General features: G+C 40.5%; 1 long non-coding RNA gene across 2 annotated transcripts; it reads right to left on the reverse strand.

The window, feature by feature from the left end:
• Nucleotides 1–389: 389 nt before the first annotated feature.
• LOC123616020 (uncharacterized) lies at nt 390–9,878 on the reverse strand. 2 transcript variants are annotated; one of them, XR_012508517.1, is made up of 3 exons: nt 9,745–9,878; nt 3,918–4,048; nt 390–3,667 (listed from the first exon to the last, which is right to left on the reverse strand). It is a non-coding gene; the product is annotated as an uncharacterized LOC123616020 (long non-coding RNA). The 2 variants fall into 2 exon arrangements; XR_006723883.2 differs by lacking the exons at nt 390–3,667; nt 3,918–4,048 and adding exons at nt 5,298–6,471; nt 6,656–6,859.
• Nucleotides 9,879–13,640: the final 3,762 nt, after the last annotated feature.

Consider the following 13,640-nt stretch of genomic DNA (forward strand, 5'->3'; position numbering starts at 1 on the left):
GCAACTGATGTCAGAAAGGAGGCAGTCTCTTGTGTGTTCTGCTTCTTCTAACTTTTCAGACAGCTAAACTCTCACAGGTATAAAGGCACATGTGTATGGCTTGCAAAAGTCCCCACCAGCTCAGCTTTACTGCCTGAAGTCTATCAGCCCTGGCCTAACCTCATAAAATGCAGGTAGAATATTCCTACCAATATTTTGGTCAGGAGAAATCACATCGAAAGGAAGATTAAGGGCAGTTTGGGAAAAGAGGACACATACACAGACAAAGATGTCCATCAAAACATTTACCTGAAGAGTGAATAGAGGACTGACTACATAAACCATGATATTCCATAGAGTCAATGTTATTTTAAAGATTGGATAGATATTTACATCCTAACATGAAAAGATCTCCAAAATAGTTTATTAAATTATAAAAGCAAAATACAAAGAATTAGCTTTTTTTAAATTGAAGTATGGTCAGTTTATAATATTATGTCAATTTCTGGTGTGCAACATGTTTCAGTCATACATATACGTATATATATTTGTTTTCATATTCTTTTTCATTATAGGTTACTATAAGATATTGAATATAGTTCCCCATGCTGTACAGTAGAAACTTACTTATCTAGTTAGTATCTTCAAATCTAGAACTCCCAATTTATCCCTCCCTACACCATTTCCCTCCAGTAACCGTAAGTTTATTTTCTGTCTGTGAGTCTGTTTCTGTTTTGTAAATAAAAGTTCATTTGCCTTTTTTTTTTTTAGATTTCACATATGAGTGGTATCATATGGTATTTTTCTTTCCCTTTCTGGCTTACTTCTCTTAGAATGACTATCTCCAGGTCCATCCATGTTGCTGCAAATGGCAATATTTTATTCTTTTTTATAGATGAGTAGTATTCCACTGTACAAATATACTACAACTTCTTTATCTAGTCATCTGTCAGTGGACATTTAGGTTGTTTCCATGTCTTGGCTATTGTAAATAGTGCTGCTATGAACATTAGGGTGCATGTATTTTTTCCAATTAGAGTTCCCTCCAGATATATTCCCAGGAGTGGGATTGCTGGGTCATATGGTAAGTCTATTTTTAGTTTTTTGAGGAATCTCCATACTATCTTCCATAATGGCTGTGCCAAACTACATTCCCACCAGCAGTGTAGGAGGGTTAGCCTTTTTAAATTTTTACTTTTTTATTAGTAACCCTAAAGCAAAGGAGTAAATGTTTAATGAAGAAGTAAAGAAGTTTAAACAGTTTTCTTTGGTTGGGGATGTGTGCTAACTTGGGCATGCGGACTTGCTTATCTGGGGACCCGGAACTGTGAAACAGAAAAGGAAGAAAAGCCAGTCCAGAGTGTGTTAAAGAGGAAGCTACTCCCACAGTCCATGGTGGTTCACTCCCCTCTGAGGACCCCCTGAGAAAATGTAGAACACCTTCCCAATTGTCAGCCCAAGGGACAGGAGAGGGGAGCACGTATCTGCTGCACACTCCCAAGTTCCCCTTGGCTGGCCAGAGTTTGTCCACAGGTGTGAACTCCCTGGCACTTCCAGGCTTGTGGCCACAGTAGAGTGTCTGGGCAGCTCCCTCCAGCATCCCTCCAGGTGGTGGCAGGGCAGAGAAGCAGGGCTTCTCTGTCAAGTTAGGGCTGCACATGCCTGGCTCTCACAGCTATGCCTGGAGCAAACTGTGGGCTTAGAGGATGCCAGTTCACAAAGATCTCTGACATGGAGTAGGATTCTGGAATTAATCCAAATGCTGGACTTCCTAGAAGATGTAGAATTTCTGGAATCCCAGGTGCAATTGTGACCTGGGAAGACTCAAAGTCATACCTAAGATGACTGGATCAAGGGGAGGTCACCGTCGGGCTCAGTGCCCTGCTTTCAGTATTTCTCCCCGCCACTCTGGCAGCATCTCCTCCACATCCACTGACAGTGGGTGCGCTCTCCTCCACAGCTGTTGCAGATCTTGTTCCTCCTTTTCCTCTCCCAGACTCTCCCTAGAGAAGCCCAGGCCTAGGAGGAAGACCCACACCCCATCCCCGCAAGCCTAGCTCACCTTCCACACCCTCCAGAGACCCTGACTGCCGCACCACTTAAGTGGAAGGCTCTTGTCTCTGAAATTCTTTCATTGCCCGACTACCGATTCTGTATTTAAACATACACAGCTATGAATTTAGGTAATATTTTGGGGGTTATATCTTTTACATCTTGTATCTTCAGCTGGAGAGTTAGTTCTTTGAGGACAAGTCATGAATTGTGTTTCTTTGAACCTATCAATACCAGGTAGAGGAATTATGGGTAACATATTCAATAAATCCATGGTTGATTGTTGATGCAGCCCCATTCTGCAAAACTCCCAAGAGCAGCTAGTTTCAAGGCAAATGAATGAGAACAACAGAACATCCAGGGTTCACGTGTAACAAAGGGACTAAATCTGCTTGTCCTCATTAAGGCAGTGAATAGATGATGAGCCAGCTTGAGTAAGCAAATTCCGCTATTGACCTAAAGTTCATTTTTGCAGGGAGATTTCTGGTAAAGTCCTAAGCTTAGGACTGCCAAGATAAGACTAGCCAGTAGAGAACACGACAATAAAACTGAAATGGGGGAAATATGCCTTAGAACAAAGAATACAATGTACTTGCTTTATGAAGTAAAACTCAAGTCATGAGTTATAGAACAACCAATACTTTCTCCATCCTAACCTTAATGTTCAGATCCACTTCTTGGGTAGAGGGTGGCAGCAGACCAGTATTTGCAGCCTCCTCCCCTTCCTCGATCACCTCTGTGAATGTAGGTGGCCGTGTGACTTGCTTTGGTCAATGAAATGTTCATGGAAGTGACGCATGTCATTCTCCAGCAGAAGTGTTTAAGAACTGGTGGCCAAGTCCCCAAGCTGTCTTCCTTTGCTGCAACAATCATGGGATCAGGTATTCAGATAGAGATGCAGCATAGCTGGAGCAGGAAGATGGAGTGCATTCACTGAAGCCACACTTACTGAGCACCAGGCATGTGCAAAGCACTGTTAGACACTGGGAATATGCCAGCGCACACAGCAGTCTCTGCTCTCTGGATTTTCCTGTCTACAAAGCAGGCATTTATTTTTGATTTATATAAATCAGCATTTAACTCTGGCTGTGACTCATATTACAAAGGGAGATAGAACATGTCAGGAGAGCACATTACATGGACATCCTGAGGTCTAAAGGGAGGGTTGATTACCAACAAGCAGGAGTTACCAGTTAAAGAATATTCCCAACTGGGGTCCTGAGGGAGAGAAGGGAGTTGTGAATCTGAAGAAGAGAAGGCCAGCTTGATTAGACAAGAGAAAGTGAGGGCAGAGTCCACCAGGCTCATGAAACACGTAGAAACCACATTGTATGGGCCTTGTGGGCTTTGTTAAAGATTTCAGTCTCTCACTCTAAAACTTATTTGGGTATTCTTGAAACAATTAAGGGGTCGTGTATGACCCTCCTACCATATTTTTCCTTACTCCAGCAAGCCTCGTGAAGTGGCAAGAGTTCTTTCTTGCTGAGATGGATTTAAGCACGTTGAGAGACTGAGCAGGTAACCCTGCCATGAGGTCCGTGAGTAGTGTCTCCCACTCCTCCAGTGGCTACCACTACCTTCTGCCATCCCACAGTATTGGGCGAGATTCTTCAGAAGAGACCAGGATCTGCTCTGGCTAGATCGGAAGAAAAGGATTTGTTATAGGTACTGAGTCTCTTATGGAATCATGGAGAAATGGATTCTGAGCTGGGTTACCAGGAAGACCCCAAAGCCACCCCATATTGCTGAGCCACCAAGAAATCTGCTTCCCTGTCACAATGAGCCCTCTGCCTGTTGCAACTGGAAGCAGATGCTGCAACTGCTGACTCAAAACAACACAAATCAGGAAATTGGATGTCACATGACCTGCCTCTTCCCCCACGTACCTCGGTTGCAAATTCAAGGCTTGCACAGACAGAATGGATCAGCAGAACTTAAATCACATCCAGAACCTAGCTTCAGGGGCGGCTGGGAAAAAGTGTTTGAAGTCTGTAGTCTCTGCAGTAGGGAAAACCTGCTGGAAGGGGATTGAAAGAGATACTGAGCATATAATTCATGATGTTCATCACACCACATATCAAAAGAATCCAAGTGAGTTGTCTGCTTTCAAAAGTCTTCCAATTCTCACTTCAGCTCTTTGAAACTGAGAGAGGTGATTAGGCAGGCATCCTGACCCTGGCTGATTAATAACAAGGGAAAGAAAGTGCCGGGCTATTAAAAAAAGTTTGTTTCTTTTACTCCGCAGCTGGCTCCTTGGTTCCAAGGACACAGCCGTACAACAGGACGTTTTGTGTTCCACAACTGCTGCATCAATCCCAAGGACAGACCTCAGTATCTCGTCCTTTGTTCTCTGTTTTCTCTGCCGAAGTTTCTGTTTTAGGGCTGAACTCCATGGGAGGAAAGAGCCAGTGATAGAAGGTGATTGGCGCCACCGGAATGAAGATTAACAATGGTAGAATCTCCCAATAGAAGACCCAGCAGACTGACTAGGGGCTAGAGCTGTCTCGGCCAGCTACCTGGCTGATATCTTCCCGCTCGAGTGTTTTCTTGTTGTGCTTCCCCACCCCGCTTCTCTCTCTGAGTAATAAAGCAGCCTTCTTTTCCACTCTGTCCCTCTGCCTCTATTGAGAATTCTTTCTCAGTTGGCAGACAAGGATCCACACATCTTGGTGGGGGTGCTTGCCCACCCATTTGGTGGGCTTTCCAATTCGGGGGTCTCTCTATCCACTAACAAAACCCTATCCTTATCTAAAGTGCCACTTTCCTTGTCTAGTGCTAGATCTTCCCATGAGCATCCAATTAGCCCTAACGGTTGAAAATGTTGGAGTAAATATCAGCTACCCAGTAGTCCTGGTGGTGATGCTGATCATGATGACATCAGAATCTAACATTTATTGAGTTCTTGATATGTGATGGGCTCTATTATAAGCATTATCTCACCTAATCGTCACAAAATACTCTGCATTATATATTATTATTATTACTTCTATTTTACAGAAGAAGAGACTGAGACTTACAGGTTACAGATGTCCAGGATCATGTGACAAAGAAGTAGCTGAGAGAAACCTAAATACAGTAAGTAAGATGTTGCTCAGGCAACAACTCTTATTCTTTTGTCTACTATTAACCTCTGTATTTCTGAATAATACACTTATACTGGTTTTTCAATTTTAGATATTAGCTATTGTCTTTCTGGTAGGGCAGATGAGAATTTATTTCTATAAATCTCTACAAATTTCCCCTTTCCACAGCCCTTTAATACGGCTATTCCAGAGTTTTGTTTAATATGACATTTACTGTTTTATTGTTATGGCTATGTAAAAACTGTTCACAGCTTCACCATAAAGTATGCCAAAAATGTCTATACATTTTTTTCTGTAGTTAATAATAGCTTCATTTTTTAATAACAGCTTTATTGAGACAAAATTCACATAAACTATAATTCACTCATTTGTTGTGTACAATTCATTGGTTTTCAGTAGATTCACAAAGTTGTGCCACCTTCACTACAAACAATTTTAGGATCTTTTAATCACATCAGAAAGAAACCTCTTATCCTTTAACTATCACCTTCCACACTCCCGCTTTTCCTTGCCCCTCTTAGCCTTAAAGCAATCATTAGTCTACTTTCTATATATATTTGCCTATTTGGGCTATTTAATACAAATGGAAATTTATACATGGTCTTTGGTGTCTGGCTTCCTGCACTTGGCATAATATTTTCAAGGTTCATCAATGTTCTAGCATATGTTAAGTACTTTTTTTAGGACCAAATAATATTCCATTGTATGAAATCACATTTTGTTGATCCATCCATCAATTGAAGGACATTTGGATTGTATTTACCTTTTGGCAGTCTGGCAGTCCCTCAAAACTGTTGACAAACAAGTATCGGTTTGTCTTTGCCTATCTTCATATCTCTCATTTTCTCTCTAATTCTTTTCGTATCATGGAGCAGTTTTTAAACGTCCACACATTTTTTGATGCTCCTTCTTTCAAAGAGCTGAACTTTTTCCTTACCTGGCTTGTAGGCTGGGATTTCCCTCACCTTGTGTACATGCTGGACTGAGTGACTCACTTCCAACAACTAGAATATGGTGGAAGGGACGCTGTGTGACGAGGTCATCACAGGCACCACAGCTCTCTCCTTGCTCTCGCTCTGAATCGTGTACTCTGGCAGGTCAGTAGCCGTTTTGCGAGAATACATCAGGCAGCGCTATGAGGAGGCCCACGTGGTCCACCTCAGGGGAGGAGGGTACAGGGGACTGTCTTCCTAGTTCAGTGGCCTTGCTATTATTATAAAGAGTTAAACCATATTGCCTTGAGCTTTTTGAAACTATCTTTTCTGCCCCTTCCCCCACTTTGTATGCTCTTAGTGTCTCTGCGCAGCTCCATTTAGGTCCTACCGCCAGCAAGGTTCTCTCCGTAAGGGACTTCGTCCTGGAAAGGAGAACCAGCTGGTTAGTTCTGAGATTTAGTAGGGCCCAGACTGCCCCACACCATTTAACCTTTCCTTTGCCTTCACTCTTAGAAGCCCTTTCCAGCTCTGGCACTGTTCCCCAGAAAGCTCACTCAATTAGCTTTCTAGACTGAGTTTAGTATGTTTAGATTTTAGGCTAAGTACCTTTGCGAGCTCGATTTTGAGTTTGCTGCTGTTCAGTGCCGCCGGAAGACCCTTCGCCTGCTTCCTGCTTCCTCCTGCCCACTTGCTGATGCCACGTGGGTCTCGTTGCTGTCAGTCAGCCCTTCCCTTGTATTTCGGAGTTCACAGGATACCTTACTACTTTCATAGTAGATAATTGTTGTGCATTTGTTGTGGTGCTGGTTACTGTTGGAGGATTAGGTAGATTCAAAACTGCACGATTGCCACTTTAATCTTGTACAGGAATTGTCACATTTTTAATTTCCTGAAGTTCCTTTGTTCTCTGGATTTCCCGTTTCCTTACATCTTCTGATTCTTGGTTCACGCACCATACATCATCTTTTAACTCCCTAAGTATACTAGTGATTTTAAAAATTCTTTTCTTCTCCTTACATTGTCCTTATTTTCTCCAAGTTCCCTTTTTTCTTACCGTTTGTGCATCTCATTTTCATGTCTGAGTCTTTCTCCAGCTATCTTGAGATCTTTGGCCCTCTAAGCATATACAGAACTAGGCGTTACATTGGGAGCTCTGTGTATATACATAGGACCTGTCAATCAGTGGGCTTCTCTGTAACTGCTTGGGCAGCAACAGATTCATCTAGCTGAGGGACTCTACACAATCAATACCTGTTGGTTTTTTCTCTTGGGTTGGCCAGCTTCCCAGATAGGTGTCCTCCAACAAACCTCTATTGGGTAGGGGAAGAGGGTGATTAAGCTTGGTTGCCAGTAAGTTCTCAGAGGAACTGAAGAGGGGCTAGGGAGGGATCTCATGGTTTGATACACAGATTTTACTCAGCCTTCCTATCCAATAAGGCACTCAAACATGACCAGTGTCTCTGAATCCAAATCCTCTGTGTTTCAATCTGTCCTGAAAATAAACTTTCTGTTTTTTTCTAGGGTGGGGACGAGGGAAGTCTCCTGTCTGCCTGGGGGTGAGAAATGGAATTTAATAGTTTATTTTCTTACACTTTTAAACTAATCATCTTGTCTTCATCCCTACCCACCCATATCCACCTCTTCCTTCAGAGTTACCTGGTACAATTACTGGTTCACTTCCTAAATTTGGGGGGATTTTGAAATTTGAAAAGGTTGTTCCCCCAACCTTTGCAGGCACTTGAATATAAAGTCAGGTAAATACACCCTCATGCTTGCTAGATTCCAAAATTTTGTTGGCATCTATCCAGTTCTCTTTATCCTTACAGACTTACGATGTGGTTTCTTCCTTCAATTCTTTAATTGTTTGAATGGGGTTCAAAAGGCATGGCGATAAACACTTTCGTTTTACCTTTGCCATCTTTTTAACAGAAGTTTTGTCATCCTTTTGATAAATCCTTTTTCTGCTTAAATAAACTGAGAATAGTAATGTTAACTAAAATGCTAGAAATATACCTACTCTAATGTTTTCAAGACAAGGGTTCTGAATAGGTCTGAAGTAAACCCATCAGACATGTAACAAGACTGCATGCCACCAGAATGTTTTACAACTCAGTGATTGAAGTAGGTTTTTTAAAATTACCTAAAATTTTTATTTATTCTTATTAAAACCTGTTTAGGCATGGAGTTTCAAAAATCATGTATACATGTACATACATAAGAAGAAAAATAAAAGCAGAACTTGGTTAAGGTATTCCTAAAAATATTTACATTTAGAGTCCTTGCCTTCTGAATCACATTTTAAAAATATATATATATTTATTTTTAATTGTTGTAAAAAAAAAACCCCACATACCATAAATTTTACCATCGTAACCATTTTTAAGTATGCAGTTCAGTAGTGTGAAATATAGTCACATTGTTGGGCAATAGAGTTCCAGAACTTTTTCATCTTACAAAATTAAAACTCTGAGGGGAGGGTATAGCTCAAGTGGTGGAATGCATGCCCAACATGCATGAGGCCCTGGCTTCGATCCCCAGTACTCCATTAAAAAAAAAAAATTAAATCAATAAACATAATTACCTCTAATCCTGCCCCCCCAAAACCTAAACTAAACCTCTGTACCCATTAGACAGCAGCTCCCCATTTCCTCCCCACCACAGCCTCTGGCAACCATGGTTCTACTACCTGTTTCTGTGAATTTGACTACTTCATATACCTTAAGTAAGTGGAATCAGAGTATTTGTCTTTTTGTGATGGCTTTTTTTCTCTTATGTCCACAAGTTTCATTTATGTTGTAGCACGTGTCATGCCTTTTAACGAAGAAAGTTTTGTGGAGAAAGAAAAGTTTTAATAATGTAAGTTCTGTGGACAAATATTTTAATGAAGTCAGTTTTGAAGAGAAAGAAAAATGCATTTCCCTTTAACAAGCAACACTGAAAATGCGAGTCACTCTGAAACAGTGGATCAAAAATCTTAAGGCCTTTGAAAGGGTTCCTCAAAAAATTTAAATATATATTAAGCCCAAACTTAGGAGGGCAAAGAAAAAAAAGATACCCTTCAGTTTTGCAAGCAAATAAAAATCACTTAAGTGTAAGAGACATAACATGTCGAATAGTTATTATCCTTGGGGTTTCATGGCAAATAATCCCACCTGCTGGCAATACCGTAAATATCAACAGTGGCCACTCAAATGCCGGCATCATTTTTCCCAAAGGGCTCATAAGTGAGTGCCTCCTCCCCTAGGAGAAGAGGCAAAGTCCCAGTTTTGAGCTGCTGTGGGCTGGTTGTCATGTGATCAGAACATTTCCCCAAATTCCGCTTCCAGGGTTTACCCTCACAAAGTAAAACCCAGTGCAGAAACAAGATTTGCAGAAGCTAGTCTTAAAGCTTGAATTGGTTTGGGAAGCCTAAGAACCCGTTAAAGTTTGTTTATAAAGAGGCACTTCCCAAATACATTGGGGGGGATAATTAGATTTTATTTATATATCTATGTATTTTTATTTTACTTTTAATGGAGGTACTGGGGATTGAATCCAGGCCCTTATGCATGCTAAGCACATGCTCTACCACTGAGCTATATCCTCCCCTCTCCAAATACATTGTGAAAAAAATTTTCTGAAGCATGAGCATGCTCACCTACTGCTCAGCCCACTGAGTATTAAGAAACAGGCAGATGCATTCCCCCAACACTCACAAGTCTGCTTCTTCACGCTTGCTCTTTTTCTGATTCTCTAGTAGCCTCTCAGTTGCTTCCTTCCCTTGCCTTCTTCTCCTTTCTGCCTTCCGTATTTTGTTTCCTCTTCTGTTCCCTTGAGTCCTGTGTAGTTGCTGGCCTTCCCTGGCTCCCCAGCCCTTCCTGTCTGCTCCATAGTGCACAGAGAGTCCAGCGGGGTGTCACAGCTGGGTGGGGTTTCACTTGGGTAAACCACCACATCCTGGAACACCATCCCGCAGTGTTTTCTTAAGACTTGGGAGCTGAAGTCACATCATTTAAGCAGGGAGAAAAGGTGAAACCATTTACGCTGGCTAGCTCTCCAGAGAATGGCTGTGTATAAATCTCCAAAAGGTGAAATTAAGTGGAAATGACTACGGAGGTAAGTCTAGGGTCAGGGCTAGAGGACTAGCTAAAAGAAAAGGGCACCTGGGGTGATGGTGGCATCAGGATGGGCAGCCAGGGCTGCAGGTTGTGGCTGGATTCACGAGCTCTCTTTCCCACCTAACCTACTGAGGCTGGGTCAGCTGTGGGGCAGTGGCTGGGACAACTGTCTGGTTCCACTTCTATGTGTTCCTGGGTAAATTAGAACTGGATCTATCTCATTTGAAAAAAAAAAAAAAAAGAAAGAAAAAGAAAAGGATGCCCAATTGTGACTTCCGAAAAAGTACTCTGGGTGTATGGGACATTCTATCCCCAGGCATGAAGGTGGGCTCTGCAAAGTTATTTTGAAGGTCGCCTGTGTGCAAACGGTTTCTTGAACCATTCTAGAATATAGTATCACAGAAAGACCTATTTTATAGGGAGGAAGCCATGAATATTGTAATTTCAAGAATATCTATTAGGCTAGAAAGGGAAAGAAAAATACCACATGATATCACTCATCTAAAAAATATGGAATCTAAAAAAAGAAAAAGAAGACACTAATGAACTCATCTACAAAACAGAAACAGACTTGCAGACATAGTAAACAATCTTATGGTTACTGGGGTAGGAAGGGATACATTTGGGAGATTTGCAAATATTAAGTAGTATATGTAAAATTAAAAAAAACCCTACATTTCTTCTGTATAGCACAGGGAACTATATTCGGTATCTTATAATAACCTTTAATGAAAAAGAATACGAAAATGAATGTATGTAAGTATATGCATGACTGGGACATTATGCTGTACACCAGAGACTGACACATTGTAACTGACTATACTTCAATTAAAAAAAAAAAAACCTATTAGGCCCTGGCCTAAGGACAGAATCTAAATTTTATTAACAGAATCTAAAATTCTATTTATAGTTTTATCCCTTTAGTTTAACTTTTTAACCCTCCCTTAAAATGTAAGCAAATCCCTGGAAGGATAATAGAGTGACCCTTATGAATCTGGAGCCTCAAATCACGCCAGGCCTGCCCCTAACCTCCATGATCTACATCCTTCGCTCCAGGCAAACTGGAATTCACTCCTAGAGCCAGCCCCAGGCTCCTAAAGGCCTTCATGCCTGAAAGCTTTTGAGCCTGTTTTTCCTGCCCGAGTCGCTTCCCTCCCTTTCCTCTTTTTGGCTATCTCAGTTCTTCAAAATCCAGGCAATGTCACTCTCTGTTCAAAGGCTGTGCTCCCAGCCAGACTTAATCCAACTGGGGGTTCCCTGACTACATGGGTCTCTCCTTCCTGATGGCCCTTGTAATCACTGGCATCTTTCCACCAGCTTAAGACTTCATCAGTGACATGAACTGGGTCTTGTTCTCTACTGAATCTCCTGATTTGGTAAGAACATCTGGCCCATGGTAATTTCTGTTTGTGGAGTGAACTAATTCTTTACTGTCAATGTGTTTTTAATGGAGTGGGGGTGCAGAGCTGGAGTAGAGAAGGTAAAAATGCCAAGAGAAGAAGGTAAAGAGAGGAGGCTGGGGTCACTGGAGGCAAACTCCTCTAGAGGACAGTTTTGCAAAACGCCAGACAGCTTAGCGGCAGGCCAAGTCCTCTTATTCTCTCTCTCTTAGAAGGTCACTCTAGTTGATAAACACAGCATTTATCTAAAGTTCAGAGTTCTAAGTGTTGTTTTGCAAATCATATAACAGGCTTCTCTTTTTCATTTTAATTTAGGTGTGTTTACATTACATCAGACATTTCCAGATACAGAAAGCAGCTCTACAGCTCTTAAAAATATTCACTAAATGTATAAAATTAACAGCTGAATATGAAATAAAGCAATATTTAGTAGTGACAGTGTTCTCCCAGTAGCAAATGATCCAACTTATTATTTAATACTGACAACTAGATAAAACATTATCATGTTAAGCATTGCAAATTACTGAAATTACACAGAGAAAAAAGATAAATGTATCAACTGCCATTGAAAGCTCAAAAGAAGCTATTAATAAAAATACTGACTCTCGAATGGCTCTAACAGAGCTAAGCTCCAGTATTTTTTCTGGGTTTATTTGATTTTTTTTGGTGTGTGTTTTGTTCCTAAACCACGTGATAAGCTTTAAAACATATAAAATATTGTAGCTTTCTGAAGAGACACAAACTAAAATTATGCTTAAAAATCTGGTTTACTTGGATAATTTCTGCTGTGTGGCATTAGTAAATATATATATATAAAATCTCAGCTCTTAATAGCACTGAAGTTCCTTGTGTGTGAGCAACAAAGGTACTCAAAATCCTGATTGCTGTGACAAGCTCCTTATTTGTATGCCCAGATGGCATCCTGCCCTTCGGTGATGATATCTTCCACTTACTGGCCCTATGTGACCAATTCCAGGGAAAAAAAATGGGACAGGACTTGTCTTTCTATATATTTTCTAAAAGTTATTATAACCATTGCATTAACTGTATGCTCCAAATGTTCATTAAAACAGAAACCAAATCAAACCCTTTTTACCTTTAGTAATCACGAGGAAATCTGTACGTGTTTATATAATACATTGTCCATACTGTTTTAAACTAATAATAAACCAAAATTAATTGATTAAAAAAGGTAGCTCTCATTGACTGCTGAAATTTAAAATGTATTGACACATTTAATGCAATTGCCAAAGTGATGTTTAATGAACTGTATCTCACATAATAAAATAGGGCAAAGTTTAAAACTCAAATTTGCTTTGGATTTGTATCTGCTACCATCTGTTGGTTCCCGGATCCTGGGTTACATAATTCTTATTTTTACGTTAAACATTACCAGCAATAAAAACAGGAAGAAAAGGGGAAACAAAAACTCGTGTAGGAAAGTTAGGATTTCACACAGGCTTGACAGTCTTATTTTCTTCTCAGAAATCCTAGAAAACAGAAAACCACAGGAAGATGTCTTATTTGAGAAAGACTCCCTTCAACTTGTTATGAGTCAAACAGGGAAGAAAAGTTCCTCAGACGGAGAAAAGAAACAAAAGCCCAGACTTCATTTGTCGACAAATTCCTCAGGGGCTCAAAACTCAAGTCCCCCAAAGCTGAAAGTGGAAAAGAGAGCAATGAATGACCTTAAAACAACTGATTTCCAAATCAGTGAGGAGACACTGAAGATAGCCTCCTTAGACCCTGGTAAACTTCTGACTGCTGTTATTTCTTTATTTTTTAGAATAATGTTCTCCCCTAAAAAGATCACATGGGTTAAAAAAACTAATACTGTAAGTCTCTGTTCTAAACATTTATTTTGTTGCCTTAAATTATTTAACTAATTTGCTCGTTTTACTTTTAAATTATCAAAAGTAATACGATATTACAAAAGGTTTACAGAAAATAACTTACTTCCTTTTATTCTAACACAAATGGTCATTTCTTCAAGATTCTTTTCAGTCTTTTATTCATATGCCTGCATTTGTGGTCAATCAACCAGTCAACTAACACTGAGCACCTACTCTGTGCTGGCCACTGTTGTTAGAAATA

Source organism: Camelus bactrianus, chromosome 1 (assembly GCF_048773025.1).
Source record: "Camelus bactrianus isolate YW-2024 breed Bactrian camel chromosome 1, ASM4877302v1, whole genome shotgun sequence".
NCBI classification, from domain to species: domain Eukaryota; kingdom Metazoa; phylum Chordata; class Mammalia; order Artiodactyla; family Camelidae; genus Camelus; species Camelus bactrianus.